At 40.7% G+C, this 27,464-nt stretch overlaps 1 long non-coding RNA gene across 5 annotated transcripts; it reads left to right on the top strand.

Moving 5' to 3' along the window:
- The first annotated feature begins 5,965 nt into the window (after positions 1–5,965).
- LOC114011790 (uncharacterized) lies at positions 5,966–27,203 on the top strand. 5 transcript variants are annotated; one of them, XR_008749430.1, is made up of 6 exons: positions 5,966–6,217; positions 17,637–17,805; positions 19,369–20,351; positions 23,039–23,126; positions 25,584–25,775; positions 26,119–27,203. It is a non-coding gene; the product is annotated as an uncharacterized LOC114011790 (long non-coding RNA). The 5 variants fall into 5 exon arrangements; XR_003553879.2 differs by having other exon boundaries at positions 5,972–6,217; positions 19,369–19,652; positions 20,198–20,351; positions 23,039–25,775; XR_008749428.1 differs by having other exon boundaries at positions 5,971–6,217; positions 23,039–25,775.
- Positions 27,204–27,464: the final 261 nt, after the last annotated feature.

Raw genomic sequence — 27,464 nt, forward strand, 5'->3', positions numbered from 1 at the left:
GGAAAATAGCTTCCCCATAATAAAAAATGTCTCCATTGGGGTCACATTTAGTTTTTATGGACTGACAGGGAAATCAGTCTCGGTAATATATTGTTAACTGACTCTTCCTCTGATCCTGAAATGTCTTCTCCACTCACATACATATTTCTAGCTTGTTAGGGTGGCAGCATGACAGTACAAAGGACTGGGATGTATGTCTGTGCATTGTAAGCATAACTTTTAGATGCTTTGAGTCAGGATTTTATAATCAGATAGCAGAGCTAAGTAAATGGTTATGTTCTACAGTTTCCCAAAAAATAATAAAAGAAAAGTCTGAAGCAGCTCTGGATACAGGGAGACTCTGCAAAGCTCTTTTGAGTTTTTAAAATGTATGATTGGAAATATCTGCTGCTTTTTTGTCTCGTGTTCCTCAAAATCTGATCAAACATTAAAGATGATCTGAATTTACATGGGGGAAAAAAGCACATACTTCCGCCATTATCTCCTTTTCTGCTTCCTTATAAATCCAAACTGGATACCATCCAATTTCTCATCGCAACTGCCTCTGGAAATGAAAGAGAGCCTGAATAGAGGAGGAGATGAGCTGCTTTAAATGCTTTTTCATAGTTCTTCTCACTGCTATGAAAGCTTCATTAAAAGCTGCAGCTTGCTTGTTTTCTAACTCTTCCAAAGTAATAAGCATATAATTGTGCTGAAAACTTGGGAGGAGTGTATCACTGTGAGCCATTATGGCATCATTTTATTTCAAGGTCCTTTTGCATTTTCTTGGGAACCAGAGATCTCTGTCATTCACATCTGAAGAAAATTCAGAAGAAATAGTGCCTTTTTAAAGAGGACATTGAAAATTCACAATGTCGATATGTCTGTAAAAATTACTTCCTCATGGACTATTGACTGTGAGTACGTGTTTTGTAGCGTAACAATTATTTTGTCTTTTTTTTTTGTCTTAACCTACATTCAAAACATGTCAGATGCAGTGTTCCCTGCTAACATACCAGGAGCCCTTTTGCATTTATTTTGCTTTGCTGAGATGTAGAAACATGAGTAATGATGAAGAAAATTTGTGATACCAGAATTTATTACAGCCTATTCTAAAAAATTCCGCTACGGTGTTTAGAACCACAGATGCTGTAAATGATTACATAGACTTCCTCCTAATATCTGCTGTGGTGCAAAACAATCTTGCCTGCAGATGATAATAACTGCTCTTTTGAAACAGCTGGAAGGGATCTCAGACAGCACGGCTAGATGCATGCATTTCATAACACTGAGGGTGACAACAATATTCAGAGCTCTTCAATCACCCTCCAAAATGACAGTCCTTCAGTATCGAAAATCCACTTCATGGATTCACCAAATTCAATCCGATCTTGTGTTTACTTATGAAACTCCATTTATGAAGTCCTGGGACATACTCTGTGTGCATGATGGATATATTTACATTGGTTAATTTTCTTTCACCAGTTGAGAAAAATAAATGGGTATTCCAGAATAATAAAAGTAAAATCTTCAGTGAGGCCACACATATCTCCTACTCCCACTGAACCAGTGGAAATTTCCTGACACAGTAAATAAGATGGGTAAAGCTGGTGGAAATATGTTGCTTTACATTATTCTTCTCTATTTTACCAATAAAAATCTTGCCACACAAAAAACTGTGCTTAGGATTTTATTCTGTGATTGAGGGTCTTTCCTGATAGAAAGCACAGAATATTCACAGCAAGTAAAATAACTACTTTTACACCACAGGCTTTACTCTGACTCAGAGAAAGATGTCCACAGAAGCAAAACCTCAGTGTAGAATTGAGGATGGAGGGTGTTCCTAGAAGGAAAAATTAAGCTACTTCCCCCTCTTTTTTTGGGTTTGTTTTTTTTTTTGTCTTCCGCATTCCTAATTTTCAAGCAAAAAATCCCCAAAGCAGTGTAAGCAAGTGAGGTTCTAGAATTAAATCCCAAATTTATGACCTACTCTACTAAATCAAAAGACTGTCCAGCCATGAAAGTCAACACAGCTGGGTAGGCAGCTTTGGAATGGACTCCTGAACACAGATATGGATTTATTTTTTTAATTATTTTTTTTTAAATACAGGCTGCATTTTTCTTCCCTTTGTGCTTAATTTTGAAATCAAGAAAGGAAATGAGTGAAATGTTTGCTTTGCTGTCTGTGCGCCACAATATATGAGTTTTCATCAAAAACCTCAAATATTTTCAGGTAGAGTAATCTCTAGACGCTCCCGGAAGCAATTAACATTGTCTGATTTTGTAAATGCATTCTGCCCATGCCTGTTTGTCGTGTGAACTGTACAAATATTATTTTCAGGGTTTCTGGTAAAGCTGTGATTGCTTATCCTGGAGTCATGGAACTTACTAGGCAAGGTGAGCTTCTGAAAGAGTTGGGCACTGCTGTTTGGAGCCAGGACATTTTGCTAAGGAGCATCACTGGGGGCTGAGCTGGGTAAGTCTCACTTGACACTAAATGGGGGAAGAGGGGAGAAGGATGCTCCAACCCTGAATGGCTGATATGGTTTTTTCCCCTTTCGTAGACAAAATTTCATGAAGAAAAGTAGACCGTGGGCAGTTTATTTTCTCCAGGCTCTCATGGTTGACCTATTAGTAGAGGGAAAGGACTGACTATTAGACATTATTAAAAAAAAAAAAAAAAAAGTTTGTGGAATTTTACTGAGAAACAAAAATCAATTCAAAAAATATGCCCATTACCATAAGCTTATCAACATCCTTTTTTTTTTTTTTTTTTATTTTCCATTATGGATAGCAATTTGGAAGTTGTTTTTTTTGCCAGTTGCAACAGAGAAGGATCTGATGCTGAAGAAGAAGTACTTAGGGTTTTTTTTTTTGCCAGTTGCAACAGAGAAGGATCTGATGCTGAAGAAGAAGTACTTAGGTTTTATCCTTAAATATTTATTAGTACAAGAAACAACGTACCACAGTTTCTGGCTTTGTGTCACCTTTGATTCACTTGTGTAGGTACAACCTGTAGGCAGCTGTTATACTTAAGAAACAAATCAGTCAACAAACTGAGAGACACTAATGCAAACCAGCCCTTCCCAATGATATGCACAGCTTTCTAAAGAGGCTGGCACATTTTTGCTTTGTGCTTTGCATTTTTACTACATTTCATAGGCTTAGCAGCTTGCAGTGCAGGAATTGAATGTGGCTAAATGTCACTTTAGGTGTTTTGAGATGCTTATTTGATTTATCTGTATTTTTATGTAATGCTGGTCTTTCCAAGGTATGGGAGCTGAAACTTTTTCATTCCAATTATTGCCTTGCAAATTCATATGAATTAGGCAATTATATAAGTTAGTATTTCGATGAGATGGAGAAAGAAACCTGATAGGGTAGAGCAGTACAGAAAACCAGGGCTTATAAGTGTCCTCAGGCCTAACAAAGGTCTTAACTCTTTTAATGTTCTTCCTTTAACCCTTTCCTGCAATGACAGCGGCATCCACTGTTTCCGTATAAAATACTCTGAAAAAAGAAAAACAAGTGTTTCAGATCCCTCTGCCTCAGATTGGTTAGTTGTGGCCCATTTTAAGAATTTTTCAAAGGAAAAAGATATCATTTTTTTCTTATATAGTCCAATATATTATTTTTTAATAAAGTTACTGTATTTTGGGAGTTGTAGGAGCCCTCACTCAACAGTGCAGAAGGCAGCACCAGTATCTGACATTACTAAGATGAAATCATTGTCTATGGGCAAAGCAAAGCCATGTGATACTTCCATGCAGCAACTTAAACCCCTTGAATAAATGGAGTTGATTAAGGTGAGCCAGAGGCAGTTCAGCCACCAGCTCCTCCAGAGCCAAGCAAGGAGGGAATGTAGTTCAGCAGGAGGAGGGCAATGCTCCTTCATTAGCAGTGAACTCCTCCAAGCTCAGAAACAGCTGCCACGGTGGTAATGAGGAGACCCATAACTACAAGGCACTTTCTGAGCAGCTGCCTTGTCCACAGGTCCAGCTTCCAGATGGTATGTCTCAGCCTCAGGACCTAAAAGCATACTCTGGAGATGAGGGAAAGGCAGACAGTCCTATGAGCTGTCAAGCAGAGAAAGTGTCCCCAGGAGATGACTGGCAGTTTAGCAGAGCAGACGAGACAGTATAAACGTAAAAATGGAGACAAAGAGAGCAGATGCAGGGAAGCCAGCTCATCATTTTTCTCTTGTGAAATATCTGTGCTCTAGTTCCAATTAGCTAGGAGAGGAGCAAATTGTCATTTCAATTCAGACTTCCAGGTTGGGGGAGAGAGCTGTGCCAAACATTAAGGAAGATTTCTTACAAAGAATATGAAAAAGGAAAAGAACATCTTTATGGCACACCTGCAGGTGATACATATTATCCTCTTAAGCCCTACCAACACTTTCATTCAAAGATAACAAATTACTGGTTGTGTCTGCATAGTGTCCACAGTTTTGGATTGGCCTTTAGCATTGCCTCTTGGCCCGGGGCTTCACCTTTATGCAAACTGTCTGAGCGACAGTATCATCAGGTGTGCTGGGAGACCGGCACCCCCAGCTCTCTTGCCCAAGGCTGGGGAGGTTTTGCTCTGGTCCTGCTTTCACTTGGCTCAATGGCCAACCTGCCTGTCATTGACAATGCCAAGGGATGAGCTTACACTGAGTGCGCGAGCTAATTGAAGTGCTAACTGTCCTCTGGTGCCTCTCCAGGATTCCACCATGAATGCTGAAAGAAAAAAAAATACCTGCTCATGGGCATGTGAATATATGAAAAAACTTGGCTAGCGATATCATTTTTAGTTACTTCTCCTATAATGTTACTGGTTAGCCTTACACACCATGTGCTGAATATCTGCTGACTTGTTCACAGCTTCAGAACTCCAGCCCTGGGCAGCCAGACACGTCCAAAGCTGATCTTAAAAACTAAGCTCCACATTATGCCTTCTATTTGTAAACTCACCCTTCTTGGGGAAGGTCTTTGTACGCACATAACCAGCAAAGCAGCACTGTCAGGCCACATCTTCACTAATTCTTCATGTCTCAGTCCAGTTTAATCCAATCTAACAGCTGCTTTATGGACAAAGGAGGCCCTTTTTATCTGTAGTTATCTTCACATTACCCGATAATATTGGCTGAGCACCTCTTTTATTCCTATCTTCAGAGGCTAGAGCCCATGTCCAAGATTTTGTCACTAAACGTAGGGGGCTTGATTCCAATATGTGATTCCGAACCTCCCTTGCATGCCCCGTCTGGGATAATTTCCAAGCTGCAGTGGTTCCAGGATTTGCCACGTGCAATGGCAAAAGAAATCTGCGTACAGAAAGCAGGCACTCCCAGGATCTCTCTGCTGCGGTAGTGACTGTGTATGTTGGAATGTGGGTATGCAGCCACGTACCCCATAATGGTAAAGTAACGAAAACAAAGTACGGAGTAAAGCCAGCTGGTATTTAATGATTTTTATGATGACTGTTTTGTACCCAGGTACACCAGGAGGCTAGTGATTGTTATAAATGCAGGGGAATGGAAATGTGAGGAAAGCACTAGAAGAAACAGCAAAACAGGGGTTAAAGCAATGACCTTTCTAATTGCTATAGAAGATGGAAACCAAACAACGTAAAGATAAGGTGACAGGATGATGAAGAACAGAACTGGAACCATAAAATAATGAGGCAAAATATCCTGGCCAACATCAATTTTGAAAGCACATAAAAGGGACATCCAGAATTAGCTTCCTGTCCTCACTCAAGAAGAACCCAGAAAACAAAGTGTGGATGTCAGCAGTGTCCCTCATCATCCACCACACACAAGTGATCCTGACCAGACTACTTGGGCACACACACCTCAGTGCTTAGGAGTACATAAGAGTGAGACCAAGCAGGTCAAACCAACTGTCTGAGAGATCTGGCCAAATCTTTCCCCTTTTTATGGTTTTATATGTTTTTATTGAATTTTGTTATACTGATTTCCTACAGCTGTGCTAATTCTGCCAGGTTCATCTTATATCAATTTCAGCTGAGTTAGGAAACATGCTTTCTTTTTTAATTGGTTCATTTGAGATCCTTCCATCAAGCCCAGTTCTTTAAAAGAGAGAAGGCTTTTGCACGTTTGAATCTCTTCATTGGGGGAGCAGGAGGTGCAAAGCTGTGAGGAGTGCTGAGCACAGACCTTCCTTAGGGAAAGTGGAGCATAAGCAGCAGAAAGGATTGTAACTGAGATTGCGTAAATCAGTTTAAATTTAATAAGGTAGGTTATTTTTAGTATCACAGATATTTGTTATCATTTGCAACCTATGATTTTTTGATTGGATTGATAGGAAAGCTTGAAATGGATTGTCTGTATTTTTACATGCTTTTAGAGAATTACAGAAGCCTTTTATGGATTAGTTTAGAAAAAAAAAAAACTTAAGCCATATGCGTTCAGATGTTCATCTTCTCTGTACGTTCAGTCATAATGCCCACTGTGAGTTCTGTTTTATAACTTCACTAATATGCTAGGATGGTATCATTTCCCTTGGTTTTCAGTGCTTCATTTTGAAACAACACTTGAACCTTTACTGAACTATTCCAAAAGTCAGAGCACCTAAATCCCACTATATATGAACTGATTTTATATCTCTATGAAATCTTTTAGATTGCGTAGTAAGCTTATGTTTATTCTTCACCATTCAATGCTTTTAAAAGTCTGATTAAAAAAAAAGTGTGTCCCTGATGATTGCACTATACAATGTATATATTTAGTAAGAAACATTGGAGCATGCTTTTCAACAAGAAGAGAAAATTTGGGGGTTTTTCCCCGCTTTCTAATTTTTGGGTTAAAACTGTACAGGGGATTGAGAGGAAGAAGCTCATGTGACTGGGATTTAGAAGATGTTGTAAATTGGAAATCAGGTTTCTGATGATGAGGCATACAGAATAAAAGGCAGGTTTGTAGGGGAGAAGAAGAAGTCTTTGCAAATTGTTGTGTCAGCTGGGTAGAAATCTTGCTAGGAACTTTACTGCTAGATGATGCTTTTTGGAAGCTGAAAAGGAAAGGAATAGGGGGTTATTTACCCCAACTGAGAATATTTTACGATAGCTGCCAGTACAACAATGGATAGAAAAATAGACTGATCGGGGAACAAGGGACATATAATTGGCAAAAAATCGCTCTCTGGCAACCCATCTGGGGCAACTGATAGATTTAGGTAGCTGGTATTCAAGACTTTTGGAGTTTTACAGCTATTTGCATATCAAAAGTTGTAATTTTCCTTGAAAATGAATGGCAGTTTCTCTGACTGAGCCCACCTGATTTTTATTTTATCCAGTAAGACTCTTCAATCATTGGCCTTTTTTATTAACTCTTCTTTGGTGTTGGCTTTTCCCTAATTATAGCTACTACTTTGGAAAAAAGGCAAACCTGTTCCTCCATTTCTCTACCTCAGGTTTAAAACTTTGGCTGCTTGCTATCTTAATCCTTCCTGACTTTTAAAAATCTGTATTTTGTTGCATGATAACAGTTCAGCAAGCATTTCTGTGCAAGCTCAGGAGAAGGTGAATGTGTTAAATAACTCTTCTACTTCTTCTAGAGTAAGAGCTCCAGTAGCAGAGGTCTCCCAAAGAAGAGGTTCTGGTAAGCTTGGCTTTTAAGTAGGGTTTCTGTTAAACAATCCTTAATCTTCTTTATCCAGTCCTTTTTAAAATGGAGAAGATGTGGCTATAGGCCTAGCATAAGACTACTTTTCTCGTTCAAATACAGTGTGGACTAACTAAAGGGACCATGTGCTGCTAACTGCTTCCTCAGAAGGAGCAATGTGGTCACCAAAGGGTCAGAGCTTTTCCTAGGGGATAGGTGGAGGTTATTGCATGACACAAGGCAGAACTTTCATCAGCAGTAGAAAGCTGATGTCTTTAGGTCATATGAATTATGTGCAGATGAAGGATTCCTCAGATCATGGAAGACCTTGAAATGGTAGTTATTATTATTCAATAGCTACAGGTTTTAAGGAAGAAAATTATTTTCATTTACTTGGCTGGCTTCATAGAATCATACAATAGCCTGGGTTGGAAGAGACCTTTAAAGGTCATTTAGTCAAATCCTCCTGCAATGAGCAGGGACATCTTCAACTAGATGAGATTGCTCAGAGCCCTGTCCAGCTTGACCTTGACTATTTCCAGGGATGGGGCATCTGCCACCTCTTTGGGCAGCCTGTTCAAGTATTTCACCATCCTCATATTCTTAAATCTAGTCTGAATACATCCTCTTAAGTTTAAAACCATTACCCCTTGTCCTGTTGCCACAGGTCCTACAGGCTTCTTGGGTAGAAGTTTAGAGGATGGTTCATTTTTTTACAAAATATAACTACATCTAAATCCCATTAGTTGAGTCTGTGGATATGCTATTTTGTGGCTAATCCAGCCTTTCTACCTCTGCAAGAATAATCTCTAGAAAGTGGAGAAAGAACCCATGTCACTTTTCAGATGCTGAAAATCTATTTATTTATTACCTTGATGAAGCAACTAGGATACCAGAGTCTCTGATAAATTTCTTGCTCATCTTACGGTGTTTGAATGTGTGTTTTTCCCCTCAACTGCGCACAAGCTGGTCTTGTGAGGTTACTAAATTATTTTTTCAGGAAACAGCAATATTCTTTACAGTTGTCATGTTCATACATATGGATAAACTGACTAGCTAATCTACTCTTTGTCAATTAAACTGAGTGGAAGGGGTAGGAATGGGAAAGAGGATCAGCAGTAACCCAAAAAGAGAAATTAGAGTAGGTCATTTTCAATAGAGCATACTTTATGGGAGCTTGGTTGCTCAAGATTTTTCCTGCACTGAGCTGCATTTGAAATTAAGGTCTTCTCATTTTGGTCAAACAGGATTTACCTACTGAGCAATGGGAGGACTCTGTCCCTCAAGTGTGCTTAATTACATATATCAGGTGATGTATGTATGTGCACCAGCAGCTGATGGTCTTAACCTTATAGAACATACTAATTAATATCCTTTTTCCTCTTGTCTTTGGCAAGTAAATTGCTAGCATCGTTTTCACAGATTATGGAAAAAAAAACCCCTGCAAATAGAACATCTGCTTTTGATTAAACACATGCAGAGATATTTCAACACATGCCCATTAATCAGATTTAAACTTTGCTTTTCACTTGTTTTAGTTAGTCAAACAATTGTAATAAAGATCTACTTTTTCTTCTACACAGCAGCGGTTAAAAATTCACAGGAATTTACAGGACCTGGAAACATTAAGACTTTTTTCCCCTATATATTCCCTCACTTGTACAATTCATTTCTGTCTAATTTTCAAAATGGGTGACCAGCTACTCGAGATAACACAGCTAAGGCCGAATGCCTCTAAACCCAACAGCTCCGGAGGTTCATCACTGCGGGCATTATCAAGCTCATTGAGGGAAGAGTGGCTTGCTGCCTGCGGATCTGGGAGCCTTGGGAAGACTCAATGAGGGAAGAGCTGAGAGAACGTTTTTCTGTCTCCAGCTTTTCTGAGTTTGGTCAGGATTAGCTGAAGAGTCAAAGCTGACTATGCCTTAAATGTGAAAGTGGTAGAACGTCCTAAAACGTAGGGTCAAAATGTGCTAATTAGGTAACAATTAATTTTGAGTGACCTCTAGTGGCGCTTTCCCAGTTTATCTTCAAACAGCTGGGATGCCTAATAGGGACTGAAGTTCAGGCTCTGTATTTTAATAGTGCCACACGCACACACACTCCAGCAACAGGGCGCATAGTCTGCGATGAAATGGGGAGCCCACATTGTGGGTTTGCTTTTCTAAGAAAAGTTCTGATAACTTGGTAAAGAAAATCAGTGCTCTTTATGTATATGGTCTTGCTACAATAATTTATTATTACACCAGGTAGGGCACTACGCTAGAACCCAGTCCACAATACAAGTTTTCATTGCATGAATAAGGATGAGCATGCCTGTGCAGCAATAGAAGGTATGATTTTTTTTTTCAAGATGCTGGCACGCTCTTATTACTTTAACCACACCTGTATGGGCAATAAGATCTGTGATGATGGTTAAATCTATCTCATGTGGTATTCCTACCTACAGCAGCTATAGCAAAGCTGGGGTTGCAGTCATAGCTGTGGACATGCACAGAATGCAGCTGTGCAGGTTGCAAGTTAAAGATCAGAAGAGAGCAGTGCATAGCAAAAAGTGAAGGATTTGCCATCTTAGAATGAGGCCTTTAGCTCTGGCAGTTATTTGGTATTTCAGGTGATATAAAACTATTTTGATTATCCTGGCATTTGAGAATGCACCATCTATCACTGGGTCAGCTGTGAGTGCTTTGCAGCGACTGCATTACCACATTGCCTGTCCCAGGGGGACAGAGGACAGTTGTTAGCTAAGTGGCCGTCATGTACACAGAGATCTGTACAAGTATCGGTGGCTCCATTTCTTTGCAGATGTCTGTCTCAGCACTCCCACACACCTGGGATTTTTCCATTGACATGTGTGCAACCCAGATGCCTCATTCCAAGAACATAGCCAGTACCCAGAGAAGTACTAGAATAAGACCAGGTGTCCTGATTAAAAGGGTCAAGTCACATTCTCCAAGTGAGATGCACGTGTACATGTTAATAGTCATACATCTCAAAGTGACGTTGGGAGAGGCTACAGGCAGACAGGCTGCTCCTGCAGCCACCCCTGCTCTCCCATGGGGTTGCCTAAAATTGCCTTACAGGCCAGCAGCTTTCTGGCAGACAAACCTGCTCCCCAAAGAAAAGATAGATAAACATTAAATCACAGGAAGGTCAAAGTATTTGCTCAAGGTAATACTGTGTAATGATGGAGACGATGGGAGCAATCTGATGCTCAGGCTCCTTGTGTGGCAGGATCCAATTGCAGGAGATGAGGCTTTATGATAAGTGCAAGTTTCAGTTAAATGAGGCAAATATTATTTATTCAAATGCTCCAGAACACCAGTTAAGTAATACATTAATCCCTTTAACTTCTCCTAAGTTCTTAACCTTGGGGTGAATTTTGGAGCATATCCCAAGCAGAAATGCTCCGTGTTTGTTCTGCAAAAGTAAGGGGCAGTAGTGCATGCCTCACGTGGGCTGAGAATTCAAAAGCAACAGGCAAGTAATCATATACTGTAAAAATTTACTGACTTCACAATTACAATCCCACAACCCCATGAAAAGTCAGTGAAATATATGAGTGAGTTCTGATGTAGGGATTTGCAAACTGAATGTGCACAGATATTGATGCTGGCCTCAAAACGCATAAATATTCAAATGCCTTCCTCAAAAGGTGCCAGACCTGTATGATGACACATGCCCTGTCATTAAGCTGTTAATTTTTATGAATGGCCTTGAATTACTGTGGTACATAGAAAAGTCGCTTTTTATTTGCATTCTCTATATGCAGCAGCTTTTGATCAAGTTTTTTGATCAAACTGTAGCTGACTGACAGTTTCCTGCACTAAAAAGATTTAAGTCCAAGGACACTGATAGAATGTATGACATAATTATTTTGCCTAATGGAAAAACATTCATTTTGGTAGCAGTCTTAAATTACTGCTGCCTTAAAGGCAAATGCTTTAGAACATTAAGGATTTGAAAACTGGCTGATTAGTAGTGTAAATCTTGAGCAGGGAGGGCAAGGAAAGCTTATATTTGGTCCATTATTTAATTCATCATTGAAGAATTTGCAAGTGTTTAATCCTCTCGTTATTTATTGGGGGCTGTTTTCATGCATACATGTCCTTCTTGTCTTAAGGGATGAATTTATTTGTTGCTCACTTAATTAAAAATCTTTTACTACTTTTATTTTTTCAGTAACAGATATGCAATAGTACTCTATGGACGATGTAGTAAGTTTTACTGAATACCAAAAAATTGGTATTCTTAATATTGTCAAGGTGAAAGTATTTCTATAATTTGTCTCTGTAAGGTAAAAGGTCACAGTAATTTAGTTTAAAAATGTTTATTAATCCTCAGTTATTTCCTAATAATAGTAATGTTTGATTTTTAGTATCAGTGGGAGTTTGCTGTTATTAACTGACTTGGCCCTAGGACAAAGTTGTGATCTTTTCAGAACTCTCAAGAGAAAAAAAAATCTCTGTAGCTTTATGGCAATATAAAAGCAAGTAATTTGATCTCTTCCTCTAGAATCTTACCACTCTGAAAAGACTTTTAAATCTATTTTACTTATAGTCAATGATTAACTTTGGTGTGGCACATGTGAGTTTGTACTTGATCAGTTCTGTGGGGATCTGTTCCTTTTTTGCTCTCCATACCAGAAAAGGAGAAATACTGTTAAACACAGGAGATGATGGAACCTTTGAATGAAATTTCATTTTTCAGAGCAAGGCAGGGCACCTCTGAGAGCCAGACTTGCCTTTCAAAGGAGAGTAAATTGCTATGTGGTAGTACCAACTACAGGCAGAAATAGGCATAAGGAACCTGGACGATGGTTTAGTTTTAAAAAAAAAAGAGACAAAATAAGTAGGAAAGAATCATTCAGATTTCCAGGTTGTAGAAAGCTTCTACAAACTTATGGAAATACAGAAAATGTAGAGCTCCTGCGGGCTAGTACAGCCTTTGCAGTGTGATAGACCTGCCTTTCAAGGAACAAATGAGACTTAGAAGAAGCAACAATCCCATGGATTTTCCTAACGACTATGTGCCACCGTGATCCAGAGTGACTGGTCCACCAGGTGCTGGGGGATGAGCTCTGCAAGCAGGCTGTCAGCCCTCCTGCCTGCGAAATCCATCCTCCAGACATAAAGCTGATTAAGGGTGGCTGTGGGGTTTGGGCATCCCTTGAAACAAGTCTTCCTTATCAGGGTAAATCAGAAGTGACTGCACAGGAGTCGTATTGGAAGTTATATTATAGCACAGTGAAAATGTTGGGTGTTTTAGTGATTCTACCCTAATCTGCTGCTTTGGTAGTGTAGAGGTGAACAAGGAATCCGGCAATACACCGAGGGGGTGAAAAGCTATTCTCGCACATAAGTGTGCTTTTTTAGTGTTTTTAGGGGGAGGATGTAACCTGAATTTGTTGGTTTTGCTTGGGTTAGGATTTACACTTGCAGTGGTATGGCAGGCTCAGCTGCAGCTCTGGTTTGTATTAGGATCCAAGATGATAGCTTTCCAGTAAATAAAGTGCTGCTTTGAAGTTGCTTCTTCACAAAGATTTCCACTGTCTTCTGCATCTGTTTCATGGCGATTTTTTTTTTATTCATCAGAAAAATAGTAATGACAGGATTTTTTTAAAAAAAGTTCATAGATTAAAAAAAGCTATGTATGACAGACTTTCCAGATAAATGAAAAAAGAGAAAGATTTCAAAATCTTCTTATTCTTGAATAGTATTTTCTGCAGCTGTATACATAGGAGTTTTTGCTTACCAGTAAACATCAAGTGTAAAGATTTATGCTGCAGATGCAATGCTCGAAGTCTCAGGCTTTCCACAAGGCAGCGAGATGGATTCTGAAGTCCTTACAAAGCCTCTGCAAAACACCGTGTCTACCACAAATTCCTGAATAGAACAATTTAAGTCGCATCTCAGAAACCAGCTAGAAACTCTGAATTTTTGGCATGCTTTAAATGATTGTGCTTGTTGTTATAGTAATTCTATGAAAAAGACCCTCAGAAATCAATTTGTTGTTTGTATCAAATTCCCCAAACTGGAAAGAAGCTGCTGGATGTTGGGTAGATGAAGGAACTGCCATAGAGAAGCTGTTGAGCTCAATTTAAGGCCACAAAATGTGGCAGAGTTTTAAAATCAATGGGCTTGATTGCATTGTGTCTGGAGGGTGGAGGGCAGTCAGGATGGTAATGGCACAGCTAGGATGATCTCAAAGGTTATCCCACGGCATTTCTTTCATTAACTGGGATGCACTAAACCCGGTAAGGGCAGGACCACTGCCTGTATTTATTGCAAGATATATGGAGAGGAGGCTCGTGTTGCCTGCAGGTGTGAGCTGTTAAACCAGAAAAAGCAGGCAAAACTTCAAGCTAGGTTGGAAAGTAACATTATAAATGCCAATGGGAAAAGAAAGAGTCAAAGTTGAATTTACCAAGCTGAAAACAGTGCTGAAGGAAAAGTGGTAAGAACGTTTACATTTGTTAAAGGTATAATTGTATGGAACACAGGCAAAGAAATGGTGGGAAAGCAATAGCAAGGGTTGGAAGAGTGGGAATGATTGTACATGTGGAAGCCAGGGCAAGCTGCATTCAGTGTGCCCATCAAAAATCCCCAGACCACAGGATTTACTTATAAAACTGGCAGGGGGAATGGAGCTTTCCAAAGTGCACTTGGCCAAAGTCTGGAAGCAACGGAGGAATTGGAATTTTTAAAAAATACTAATTCTGACTGAACTCACACATACGTGCTTATTGAAGTATGAAAGATTACCCTGGGAGGGAGCCAGTTACCTGCAGGATTTCAAAGAAGAATGCATTGAGTCCTGCAGAGAATAAATAGTATTTTCTGGGTTTAGGATGACATACTAATACCTGGGAGGAATTCAGACAAGTATTTACAAAACCTTGAGGAATTCCAACACATTACAAAGCTATGCTTTAAAGTGAACAAAAATAAGATAGTAGGGGTGGGATGGTTTTTTGTCTCCCTAAAACCAAGTTTCTTGCCTAAGTTTCAGGAATGTAAAGGCTTTTATAGAGTATGCATAAGCTCCTCAATGTTGATGTTTCAGCGCCACTTCTGTTGGTTTTATCCATGTTAAATGTTTCTTATGGAAGTTCCAAGTTATCATTGTTAATTAGGTTGATGTCTTTCCTGATATGGGAAACACAAAATAGGTGTGACTGGAGCTCTAAAATAAGAATTTTGAAGGAAGACAACAAAAAAAATCCAATAGCCCTAACCTATTGGCATCCTTTAATTTCAGGTTATCCAGGATATTAACAGATGTTATGTTAAACTTAAACTGTAATTTTCTGAAGGAAAAAAGGCTGTTGCTTCATAAGACTGTAGGAGCAAAAAGTTCCTAGTCATTTGTCTTAAGATAACTATCAAAACCTGACACTACATCTAAATTTGAGAGATTTGCAGTCTCATTTAGCAATTAATAAATTCTATGAGCATCTATCTTAAAAAAAAAAAATACTCTTGATGCCAACAGTAAACCATTGATAAAAGAGGGGTGACTAATTTACATATTTTTGGAGGGAGGCAGTTTTAGGGACTCAATCTCTTTATCAGTGGCTTACTCTTTTAAAATTCCTTGTAGACTGTCAGAAATGTGTCAGTCACATCTCTCATTCCCGTCACCAACAAATTCAGCTGGAGACAAAGGGGGGTGGTGAGAAAAGTAGTTTTCTGAAAAAGTCTGACTTTCTCTGTGTGCTTGGAACAGCCACACCACGGGAGTCATTGGAACTCCAGTGTTTCACAGGGCGGTGTTACCTGGCCAGGAGAGGCTGTTTTCCAGAAGGGATTTTAGTGGCGGCACCAAGGAGCTTATGAAACTCTTTACTAGCAGAATTATACAAATAAAAAAGGGTAGTAAGAAGTTACTCTTGGTGACAAGCTTCAACCAAGGCATCTGAGCCCTCTGCAGGAGCAAGGGGAGGTGTTTCTGCCAGTGCCTTTGGACTGTACGTCTTCTGCGTGGTTGCTTGGGCTTACACCGCACTGCTCGACCAGCAGTGTTTGTGGCAGAGGACTTTCCTGAAAAATCTCTGCAAGGCTGTCCTGGGGCACATGGTGGCCCCAAGGACACTTGCATGCACTTCTGCCTTGACCCCATCTGAGACCAGCCGGAGAGATGCTTTTTGGTTGTGTCCATTTGCTCCCCAGACTCTAGAGAAATGAGGTCCCGCATATTTTAGCACAAACATGTGGCCTGTGAGTTCAACTTAGAAACAGGGAGGAAAAGAAAACATTATTGTCCTAGTTAATTGCTTCTTTGTGAAAGAATACACTTCAAAGACACTTTAGTCTCAAGTGCATCTTAGCAGAGAAAAACCCATATTACCGATTTTAAAACCCCCTATTTCCAACATCACAGATGAATGAATTCTATATAACAGAATATTCTCCACCAAGCATCTCCACATGCAAAAGTGGAATGTGAAATTAGTTTGGGGTTTGGTTGCATTTTTTGTTTTGTTTTTTTTAAAGTACTGTTTTAATGAGGTGTTTAGTTTAGCACATTTGGCTCCTCCAAATTACCTCAAGGGAATTCATATGTTAACGAACTACACAGCTGTTGTTTGTGAAACCAGCCTAGCACAAGCAGAGCATGTTGTGCAAAGATTTAAATGCTCTGTTGGAGAGGTCACTGCACTCCTTTGTCTGCTGTCAGTTATTAATAATGAGCCTACTACTTAATTTTAAACATCAAGTTATTTTTTTTCAGTGTCAGATATGTTCCAGATTGGCTTGGTTTGGTATTGAATGCCTGAGTCGAGATAGGAAAGTTGCAATCAAAGGATGACCTGATTTTATGCAACTGATGAAACATTTCAGGGTGGGGAAGACTGGTACTGAGGTTTTGGGCTTTGGTAGTGGCCTGGAGAGGCTGTATTGAGCAGAGATAACGTTTGCAATGATAATTGTTTTATAAACATGCCCTGATATGCTTCAAAAGCTTTAATTCTGAATTTCTTAAATTAGGCAGGCTTTGCTCCTGGCAAGCAATAAACTGTTTTCATTTTAGAGATGTCACTTTACATTTAAGGAAATTAATAACTGGGAAAGAAAAAAAATCTTGTTTGGTAAATAAGGGCAAATAATCTGTTTATTTCAATTCATGTATCCATTTAAAATCAACACAAGTCCTCGTTGAACAAAACCTTGATTTTTAAGGGCCAGAGTGACAGAATTTACATGCTAAACCAGGAAACCCAGTTCCTACCACCTCATGGGGAGCAGGATTGGCTGAGCGAAGCACTGGCAATGCTTTCCTGTTCCTGCAGCCTGCCTGGCTGCTGTGGCTGCATCACAGCACTGGAAAACTCTGTGGGCAGCAAGTTGTCCAGAAGAGATGGGCTAGGGACTGCTGCTTTGCAGGCCATGCTCACTCAGCAGGTCTCATAACATTCTGGCCTGTAGATCATTTAATCATTTCAATATTTGTGTTTGATTTCTTTCATGTGATTTATTAGTGAAAATAAGTTCCATGATTAATCATTAACATCAGAGCAACCTCTGCTGGCTGGAGACAGAGCTCTTTTCTTAGTGGCATAGCATGTTAAAGGATTTGATTTTGTTGTATTTGCTGCTCAATCCAGGCTTTTTTGTTTCCTCCCTCTCTCAAAGGCATTAGTATTTAAGTATAAGAAATGATATTTTGCCTAAAACTTAGGTATAATATAAAATAGATGTACAGCTGGAGCTTTCCCAGTTTTAAGCACTCCATATTGGCAGTGTAGTACTGAGAACAGCGGCTTCTGTCAAAGCACATGCAAACACGGGGTGACTTTCTTGAACACAAAGCAAGAATTTCATCTAGGCCTCCATGATACAGTTCCAAAAACAAAATTAAGCTCAGACTGGAGAATAAAGCCTGTCCCTTGCTGAAGACAGAGAGGTTACCAAGTGTTGTCAAGGGTTCTTTTGTAAATCAAGTTTTCAGAAGGATTTGGTGTTCCTAGAAGAGCCCTTCTAAACAGAAAACCATGTAAGGGAAAAGACAATAATGTTTTAGCAATGCTCTTGTATTGCTGGTTTTACAGGTGGAAAACTGAGGCACAGAGCATCACTGAGACACGGCTTTCCCAGGTTATTGAGCTTGGAAATAACACTGGGGGTCAGTGCAAGCTCACAGCCATTCAGAGCACAGTCATCTTTTCAGATTATGGGACACTTTCCGTCCTACACCAATGCAACCACCTGAGAAGGATGGTAAGGATGACAGTTAATGTCACCTACGGTGTCTGCTCACCAAACAGTCATCTGTCCTCGAGGAGTGGGCTAAAAGCAGTCATTTGTTAAACAGACTACTGAAAGCCATCCATGCTCCATCTTTTACTTAAGCAGATGAGCTGGGTGCAAACAGACGAACTGGATTGCTAAAATTATATTAATCCTTTCCAGTTGGCAAACCTCATTTCTGAATGTTCACTGAATGGGGATGTATGTAAAGTCATGGTGGATTTTTTGCTTTATTTTTTATTGCTAAGTCTGGATAGTGGAAGTATACTAAATGCAGTATGCAGGCTGTTATTTAGGCATCATGAGTACTCAGTGCAAAGATATTTGTAATATAGTGAATGAGAGGCTGTTCCCTTGCCCAGCATGGAACTAGAATGACTGCCAATCAGGAATGAAGTCACCTTTCATTTCAGGCTCTGCTTTCCTGTGGATCTGGATTTGCCACATATGTTCCCTAGGAAATGGTTAAGAAACCCAACATTAACACCCTCTTCCCCATAGTTCAGCTCAGCCACTTGTGTTCAGCTGATGAGAAACCTCCTCCTCCACAGGGGGCAGGGCAGCTCTTGTCCCCACTGTGACTTTGCTATCTCCTAGAAGTGACAGGCCTTTCCACAGGGACCTAGGATTGGTAATGGGTCAGCAGAAACCACTAATGATTTCAGGACCTTCAAAGATTTCACCTTGTTCACTTACAGATTCCCTGAACTATACATAAACAAAAATTAGAGGTTCGTGAGCAGATGGGTGGCTGGCAGACAGATACTGGGGGTTCACCAATATTCCTAAAAGTAGAAACTCCTAGCCAAGAGAAGAATTTCCCTAAATATCTGAGTAACAAAATTAGAGGGCCTTTTAACAAATCATTAGTTTTCTATATATTTCTACTGACAAAGCTAGCAAAAAAGCTAGTGATACCTGAAGGTATAACAAGCCCTGTAGAAAGGAACTTTGTCAAGTCCTTCAGAAGAGAACATACCTAGTAGTAATGGTGCAGAGTCATCCCACTTGTGGCCATTTCACATGGCAGCTAGCATACATAAACATTGTCCCATTGATACGATGAAGCACTGACTTTCTGAGATGGTTGTTAGATCCTTGTATTTAAATACTAATAGCTCACTGATGCATCACCACTGACGCAGGGTGTCATTGCTGATAAAAACCCAGTGCTTTTCCTGTATCAAAATGCACTTATTGTGCAGTAATTTAATGGCATAGCTCTTCCTTTTTATGAGCTCTGAAAATATCTCATTAAGAGTTTCACAAATTACCACAATAACTTATGCTGACACGCTCATTTGTTCTCATCTCTGAATAAATCTGGTTGACAACTTTAATAGAATAAAGCAGGGATTTCCCAGACTGTGATTCAGCCTTGAGCTTCACTTAGACACCTCGATGTTATCCTAAGCTTGAACGTTTGATTAAGCCAAGGTGTGAGATGCCACTTCAGACAAGCTCAGATGAGAGCTGCGCACGCTGTACGGCGCTAGCGTGAGAAAACTGGAAATGTTTTTTCTTTTCTTTCAGATCTACTATTTCAGCACTCTTCACCATCTGGTGAAACACTTCACAGAAGAAAACGGTCTTGCGATGTCTAATTTTGCCATGTTTTTGGAACATTATTTTAATGATCTTTGTGTCATTTAAGTATGATTACTTGTCCTCCAAGGCTTTTCCTGTTTATACTTAAATAGTATTGGAGTATAGCCAAGCACACTTTAAAGGGAATGGTACAAAATACTACATTTTTATCATAGAAGCTTAAAAGCAACATTTACAATTAGGGGACATAGCTGGCATTTTGCATTCTGGTAGGTTTTTTGTTTTGATCTTATTGTAGTAGTAGATAAATAAAATTAATTAAGCAAGCATAATTACCAGTTAAATTTTACAAAATACTGAAGAAATGGAGGGCCTAATTCAAAGGGGTGGTAATGGTGTAAATAATTAAGTCAAATTGTTTTCATTTTCATGCTGCATATTGTTTCCTTCAGCCTGTAATGGTACGAGGCAAAGTATTAGCAGTGCTAGAACTAGACAAATAATAGATAAATTTATTCATAAACACTTTGTGGATTGTAATTAGAAGTTCACTGCAGCAGCTTTCACTGGTCTTTATTTTATTCTCTAGTTTCTGTAAATATTTGCTAGAGTAAATTTTTGCTTTGAAGAATGTAGACAGAAGCAGAATACTCCAGGAGGGTGTTGCAAAATTGTCTCTGTTTCTCAGCCCCAAGGGCAGCCAGGTGCCTGCAGTCGACCCGCTGGGGGCTGTGGGTTGCAGGGCATTTCTGAGCCCCTGTGGGATGAGTTTCCCTTCTTTCATTGCTTAATTCCTGAAATAGAACTTTTCCAGCCAGGAGATAGAAATTACCTGGCAGGGACTGCCAATAAACCCACCAGACCTCAGGGCTCTGACGGTGATTTCTGCTAGAAGATGGAGCCTGGCAAAAGAAACGATTGTGCAGGGTAAACGCAGCACTGAACGCGGGGGAATGTGATCGCTTCAGGTCGGTGCCGGTGTACTTTTCCTCAGTGAACTCGTGTCGGTGCGGAGCTGCAGTAACAGGGGGAAGGGGGGACTGAGGGGATCCGTCGGGGGCTGGCACTTGCCGTGGCAGTGGCAGGGCTCTGAACGCCGGGTCACGGTACTGAAAGGAGCATTCGCTGCAAACACATCGGCAGCTCCTGGGCTGAAACCTGTCTGGGTAACTCCCTCTCAGCTTCTTTTGAGCACAGTAAAGATTTATTAATATTTATAGTTTTGAAAATTCAGGCGCACAGAGGCAGGTGAAATCCCTTGAATAGATCTGCTGTCCAGCATGTTCTAAATGCATTCACACCTAATGAAATCAGTGATAGCATTAGGATTACCTGTACCCCCTCAGGTTAGGGGGACCTTATGCTACCCTGATGTGTCCACCTAGATCCTACTAGTGCTATTAAGCCACAGTGAGCAGCAGAAGGGATAGTAGTGCTGCCTACGGCCCTCGCCCGCAGGCAGCCTGCACGTGCTGCCACCATCTCCTCAGCGTGGCGCGGGGCACTAGGCCGTGCGAACCATTCACCTAAAAGCTCTGCATGGGGGTGGGAGCAATGGTGTCCTGGGGTCTGCTTCTTCACTGCCTGTTCTTCCAGCAGCCCAAGGGAGAGCTGCAAAATAACGCCGTGCTTGCGCTCACCTCGCTGCAGTGGAGCACAGCTTCTGCATAGCACTACTGGCCTCTGCTGCCAGCCTGGGAGAGGCAGTGAGGAGAGAGACTGTACGGGGACTTACCACGTTCCTGCTTCTCCAGAGGGCCTCCTGATCCCCGCATGTGAGCTGGATGAAAAGCAATCTTTCATCTTTACCTTATTTTCATGCTTACAAATAAAGGTCAAGGCTCCCGTGCTGTAGTCAGCGCTGTATGAGCTTTAAACAACCACCCTGGAATGTGATTGTAATTAGTTTCCTTTCAATCTTGATGTGAACAGTGATCTTAAAATGCCAGGACTGTAGCAGTGCATATGATTAACAAGCACACAGAAAAGCAGTCTATGGAAAAATATGGATAGAAACGAACAAAATGCAAATGTTGCGCTGCTTTAAATTTTATTATCCTCCCAGCTCTTCATAAAATACTGTAGACATCGTTTGATTATATTTTTAGTCTAGGGAATTAATTTTTAACTAGGGAACTCGTTTCTGTCTTATGATTACTCTTCTCTGCAATGGCCTGTAGGTCTGAACTAAAAAATCACAGTTTTTAATTGAGCTAATGATGCCCAGAACTCAAATTAATCTCACTTATGTGTGTGTCATGCCATGCAATATGTGCTATAGCTGCAGGCAACGTGTGCATCTTTTCATATCAATGATTTCTCCAGCAGAATGAGGGTGTAAATCCTGGCGAGGGGTAAGTCTGGGATCTACTATTGTCAGCGCCTGGGAGACTCCTTGGAGGTAGCAGATGTCTGTGCGTCCAGCGGAGGGGAAGGAAAAACGACAAAACCAGTGGTATTTCATGACTGCTTCTCTGATTTCACCCCAGTTCTTTCAAGGGCATGACTGACTTGCGGAAGAGCCCGGGAGATGGTGAAGATGAGGGCCGAGCGGTGTGCTCTGGCCACGTCTGCTCACAGCCCCTGCTCCAGCTCCCATCTGCACCCAGGGAGGAGCGGGGACTGCTCCCAGGGAGACAGCCATTCCCTCACCCGCTGAGAAAGGGCAGCGGGGCTGTTCCTCCGCTTGTAGCGGAAGAAATGGGGAGAAAGAAAGGAGAAATTGCATGGGGACTGTTTTGCTTGTGAAAGTACCAGGCTGTATTTTCTGTCTGGGAAAACAATGTAGGGTTGTGGGTTTTTTTCCAACTGCTGAGAAAATTTGGGGTATTAATCAGAGTACAGACCTTTAAAAAAATATTCAAAGAATAGAACTAGAAGGCCATGGTAGAGGCACAGAGGGTTTGTTTCTATCCTGAGATAAAACAGAGAAGAGTATACAATGGAGGAATGTGGTTTTAACACTCTGCAGGCTGGCTGGTCCTGCAGCACCCTGACCACAGCATGCACAGGTGCCTTAACCCTGATGTTATTTCCTGAGAAAAACTGCACACCCATACCTACCCAAACAGTATTTATTCTCTTCTCCAAATAATATGAACTTAGAAGTCACTGTTTTAGAACAGCATCACACCTTGATACAGCTGAGACAGTCCCTTTACTGACAGTATGTGGTACCCACTATCCAGAGAGCATGGTTCTCCATCCCACCACCATGAGCTTTCACCCTCCATGCTGAAATCCACCTTAAACGGACTGATGAAAATCCAATTGTTTGTTGTCAAAAAGTTTTGGTTCTGTGATGAAAGGTGTGACCTTTCTTGCTAGCAAGAGTCTTTTTTGATTGATTAGCAAACATGAAGTAAAACGCGGGAGCACACCAGTGTTAACTTGGTACTGCCACGGGCTCTGTGCATCAAATTTTTGCTTTATTTTGAACATCCTGTTAATGAGAAAAATATTCTAATCAAAGAAATGTTTCTTTCAATTCTCTCCAGAGTGTTATTTGCAGCTTCTGTATAGCATGCTCAATTATGTCTGTTTTATTCCTAAATTAAGAAAAAAAAGCTTCAGAAAATTAGGTAAGCCTCTTAGCAACTGTTAAGAAACATCCAGTATTAATTATTTAATCACTTTTTTTATTGTTTTTCATCAGGTAGAAAGAGAATAGCACACTTGCTCAAAGGATTTCTTTTCACAAAACACCTTCACCCACCAGACCAAGCTCTCAAAGCAAGCACAAGGTACGACGCCTTTGCCTAGGCAGGTAGGCAGAAACCTTTTCTTAAAAGCCCCTGGACATGCTGGTGTGACCGAGAGCAAGAAGCATTATTGGTGTGACCGAGAGCAAGAAGCACTTCAGTGGCCAGCTGGTAAAGGATGGCATCCAGACTGAGCATAAGGGATGTACAAATGATGCAGAGGCAGCAGCAGTGGGGGTTGCTCAGTGCTTAGCAGCTTCTCAGGTGGGCGTCGCCTCTTTAGGTATTGGGCCTCGGGGCCTTTTTTGGTTTTGTTTGACCAGGAGCAGCTACCTACCTTTTGGATGAGGATTCATTCAGCTCAGCTCTCCTAGGCTGCTGGGAGAAGCCTCTCAGCCTGCTATCACATTGTATTTCAGGGAACCCAGCTGTGCTGGGGCTTCCCGCCCCCCCGCCCCGGAGCTCCTGCCCTGCATCCCTGCGGAGGCACCAGCCCACGCTTGGCTTACGGACAGACAAGGCAGCAGGAAGTGCTGATTGCTGATGCAAGATCCCAGCCCATCACATCTTCAGGAGACTGCCCGAGGCAAGAAGGTTCCTGAGGTTTCCTGAGAAGAGTGAACAACATCAGCACAAAATGCAGTGATACCAGCTGCTCACAGAGCAAGCATTGGCAGGGGATTCACAGAGCGGTGTAGGGGCTCACGCAAAACAGTCCTCTTTTCCCAAACTACCCATGAGCCAGGCCAAATTAATTCCTCAAGTATAATACATTTTAGCAGTATTGGATAAGATGGCACAGACTGAAGCAAACTTACAGTTAGCGTTGTTCCTTTTTTCTTCTTTTGCAATTACACCTCTGTTCCTGAGCTCCTTCGGGCAGTGTGCTGATACCTGTGTGAACACTCCGGGAGGTTGCGTGCATCTCTGCTGTGACATGGGCACACGTTATTTCTTAGGTGCATCTTCCAGTCATCAGTGTTATTGCTAGCATTTATTGCTGCTTTTATAAAGTGCATCTGGACAAAGGTTGCAAACTGCTGATCGAGACTGAACAGCAAATGGCTGAATGCAAATAGTCTTGAAAATTCCCTTTGCAAGGGGTGAGAAGGCAAAGGACCATGCATCATGAATTGCTGCCATAATACACGCTCACATTTTGACATCTATAGCTTTCATTTGAGAGTCCTGCACGTTGTTGCTTGTCTTGCTCTTTTCTCTATAGTTGCATCTACACACTCACCACTACAGCTCTTTGAGATCTTTGGTGTGCTACACAATCACTTGGCAGCTTGGCCTGTCTCTGGCTCTACCACCAGAACAGGGATAATCTTCAAGTCCACCTGTAAATTTTTCATGTTTCAACAGCCAGGCTTTATACCACTTTATACCTTCACTAGCATCGCTGAAGCCCTCTGACATCTGCAACGAGGTTCTCTCATCCTCATTTCTGCTAGGACAGATTGTGCCAAAACCCATCGTGGTTCTGTAGCTGTGCAGGCACTGCCCTGCGGGTTGGAAGTCACCATCTAGATCAGGACTGACGATTATAAAAATCCTTGTATGGCAAGGCCTGCATCACGGCTGCCTGGCTTATATTTGATTACTTGATTTACTTATCTTCATGAACATGCACTTCTTTCCTAAACTTTTTTTAGAAGTATTACCATGAAATAGTTCCTCCAAGAGCAATAAAGAAGTCTCAATATTTTTAAGTCCATCAAAAAAGACTTTGCTACAGTATTAAATACAGGTGCCTTCAGGGATAATCTTCTTCTTACCTAAAACAGACCCTGCCTATACATAAAAACAGAGTTCTGACTTTTTTTTTTTTTGGTGTAATTCACAATTTTGCTCACACCAGAACTGTTACAGTGATTCCATCAGCTGTCATTTAACAGCACATCTCTACCCAGTATACCAAGACGTGCTAAGTCCCTCACGTGAAAGTCACGAGTTATGTCAAAATAAATGACAACCAACTGGTCAAACTACTTACAGCAGGAAAGAAAATACTGAGAAAGAGCAGCTGAGGACAGCAGTAACCACCGGCAGGATGAGGACCAGGTGTATGGCAAGAAACTTTCAGATTTACATTGGATGCTGTTCCTTAGTGAGTTCACATCCATCTGTCAGCTTCACTTGGGACCACGCTCCCTGATTCAAACTGATAGCAAGTATCTGAGTCAAATAAGTGAGTATTTTTGCTAAATGTTGTCTGTCACATCATGTTACTCCACTTCGGTTTTTTCACCATATGTACTAACATGATGTGGTGTAACATAGCAGCATGCAGCATAAATGATTTAATGTGATATGACAGAAAAATATTGCTGCATCTTTTGGAATAAACACCTGCTTTTAGCAGTTATTTTATCTGCTGGAAGCAGTTTCTTAAAACACATAACCTGGGTCCTCGTAAAGTACATTGCACTTTGGTGTTTGTGTATCTTTAAAACACTCCATAATGTGTACTTTGTCTGTTTTCTTTTATTCCAGAAGCCATGTTCCCTTACAGGGTTGGGGTTTTTTTTGTGCTTTTCTTTTCAATAGAAGGAAAAAATTGTCTTACAAAAACTGAGGGGAAAGGAACTAACCTTAACCATGAACGGAGGAGACCTATGGAAAAAGTTCTTACTATGGAATGAAAATACTGACTCCATTAAGAGAGAAGAATGTATTTACCCAAAGGTAATGATAATAATATTAACAAATTTCAGACTTTTTCTTTTTTCCTCCAGAAACTTCAGCAGGATGCTGTAAGTGAAAACTGGGTAAAAATAATCTCTCCTTGGGAAATACAGACACAGATAAGGCAAACATTTAACTGTTTATTTTGTATTTGCATGTGTAGGTTTTATGAACAGGAGCACTTTCAATAAGAAAAGCCAAGGTTTGAGTGAACTCTCTGAGAATTTTGTTTTATTATCCCTGACCTGATGGACAGAAATATTAGCAGTGGGAAATAAAGCTGCTGGTTTAGTCAATTAAAAAATAGTTGTTTATTCACGTTGAATATATTCTTTCCTTACAGAAATCCTTCCATTTGTGTGCGAATCCGTGAAATCTAATTAAATTGGCACCCATAACTCTGTACTTCTCATTTGGAGGACCTTCATCTCCAGCTGGAAGAGCTTCATCCTCCAGGTTATCGTTACAGAAGAGGAAAGGGGAACAAAATGCAAGTGACTTTCAGCTAATCAGATTGTGCAGTTCAAAACAGAGATGCATTTCAGAAACAAATACATAAATTCAGTTCACCACAGTCTTTTCAAAATGAATAAAACCATTCCCATGAAGTCAGGCATGTGGTTTCTGCAAGCTGGAGCTCGCAGAGACATTTGGCATGTTCTTTGTATAGCTGGCACCTTTTGAAGAAAAGCCTACAACTGTCACTGGGTACCTATAAGATTTCCACCAGCTGTCCTGCTTGCCACTTGCCCAGGAAAAGATGCCACTTTGATACATGGCATGCAAGCATAATGCTAAATTTCAAAGAGGAACCACAAACACGGGGCCAGGGTTGTGGCTGGAGAGGAGGAAAGGGCCTTTGGTGCTGCAGGGGGGTGGGAAATGGGCTGCTGATTTCTCAGAAGCTGTCACCCAGACAGCAGCATGGTGGCCATGGGGATCCCTGGGGTCCTCCCCTGGTCCCCGGGCAGCAGCCAGCCCCAGCAGTGTGGTGCTCCTCATCAGGAAGGGGAGCTCCATGGGGCTGCAGAGAGCACAGAGAGCCAAATCCTGCAGTTTTTCTCAATGCAAAGCACCTTTTGACCTCCAGTAAAAATTAAGCACTTGGAGGGATTGGGCAAAACAGATTTTAATTTATAATAAAAGTGAGAACACAGGACACCACTGCCTGTATTTTTACAAAGGCCCCCAAAAGCTCACTTGCTACATGAGCCCAGCAAGTTGGCAATGTATTTTAATGTATTTATTTCATTATGCATTCATTCTTTCATTCATTCATCTATTCAGTCATTCATTCAGACACTTGTTCATTCATCCCTGTCCTTTTGCAGGAAGAGAACATAAGCCAGCAGTGGCATACTTCTTCACTGTCCTGATTTACAGCGACGTCTCTGAGTTTGTATCAATAAATCTCTTTGGCCCTCCTCAGTCCAGCGTTATCCCTCATTAGTGACTGGGATTTAAAAAAAGGATTAAAAATAATATCAGATTATAGATAGATACGTGTATTGGTTGCAGTGGTTTGATTAAAGTGCTGGGTTGTTGGTGGTGTTTTTTCTTTAAGACCTTGTAAATATTTTCACAAATAATCCCTGACTTTTTATTAAATAATATTATTTATTTCTATTTATATTTACATAAATTTTATTTATATACAAAATTAAAATATTTTATATATATATTGCTATC

The sequence above is a fragment of the Falco peregrinus genome, chromosome 12, assembly GCF_023634155.1.
Source record: "Falco peregrinus isolate bFalPer1 chromosome 12, bFalPer1.pri, whole genome shotgun sequence".
NCBI classification, from domain to species: Eukaryota; Metazoa; Chordata; class Aves; order Falconiformes; family Falconidae; genus Falco; species Falco peregrinus.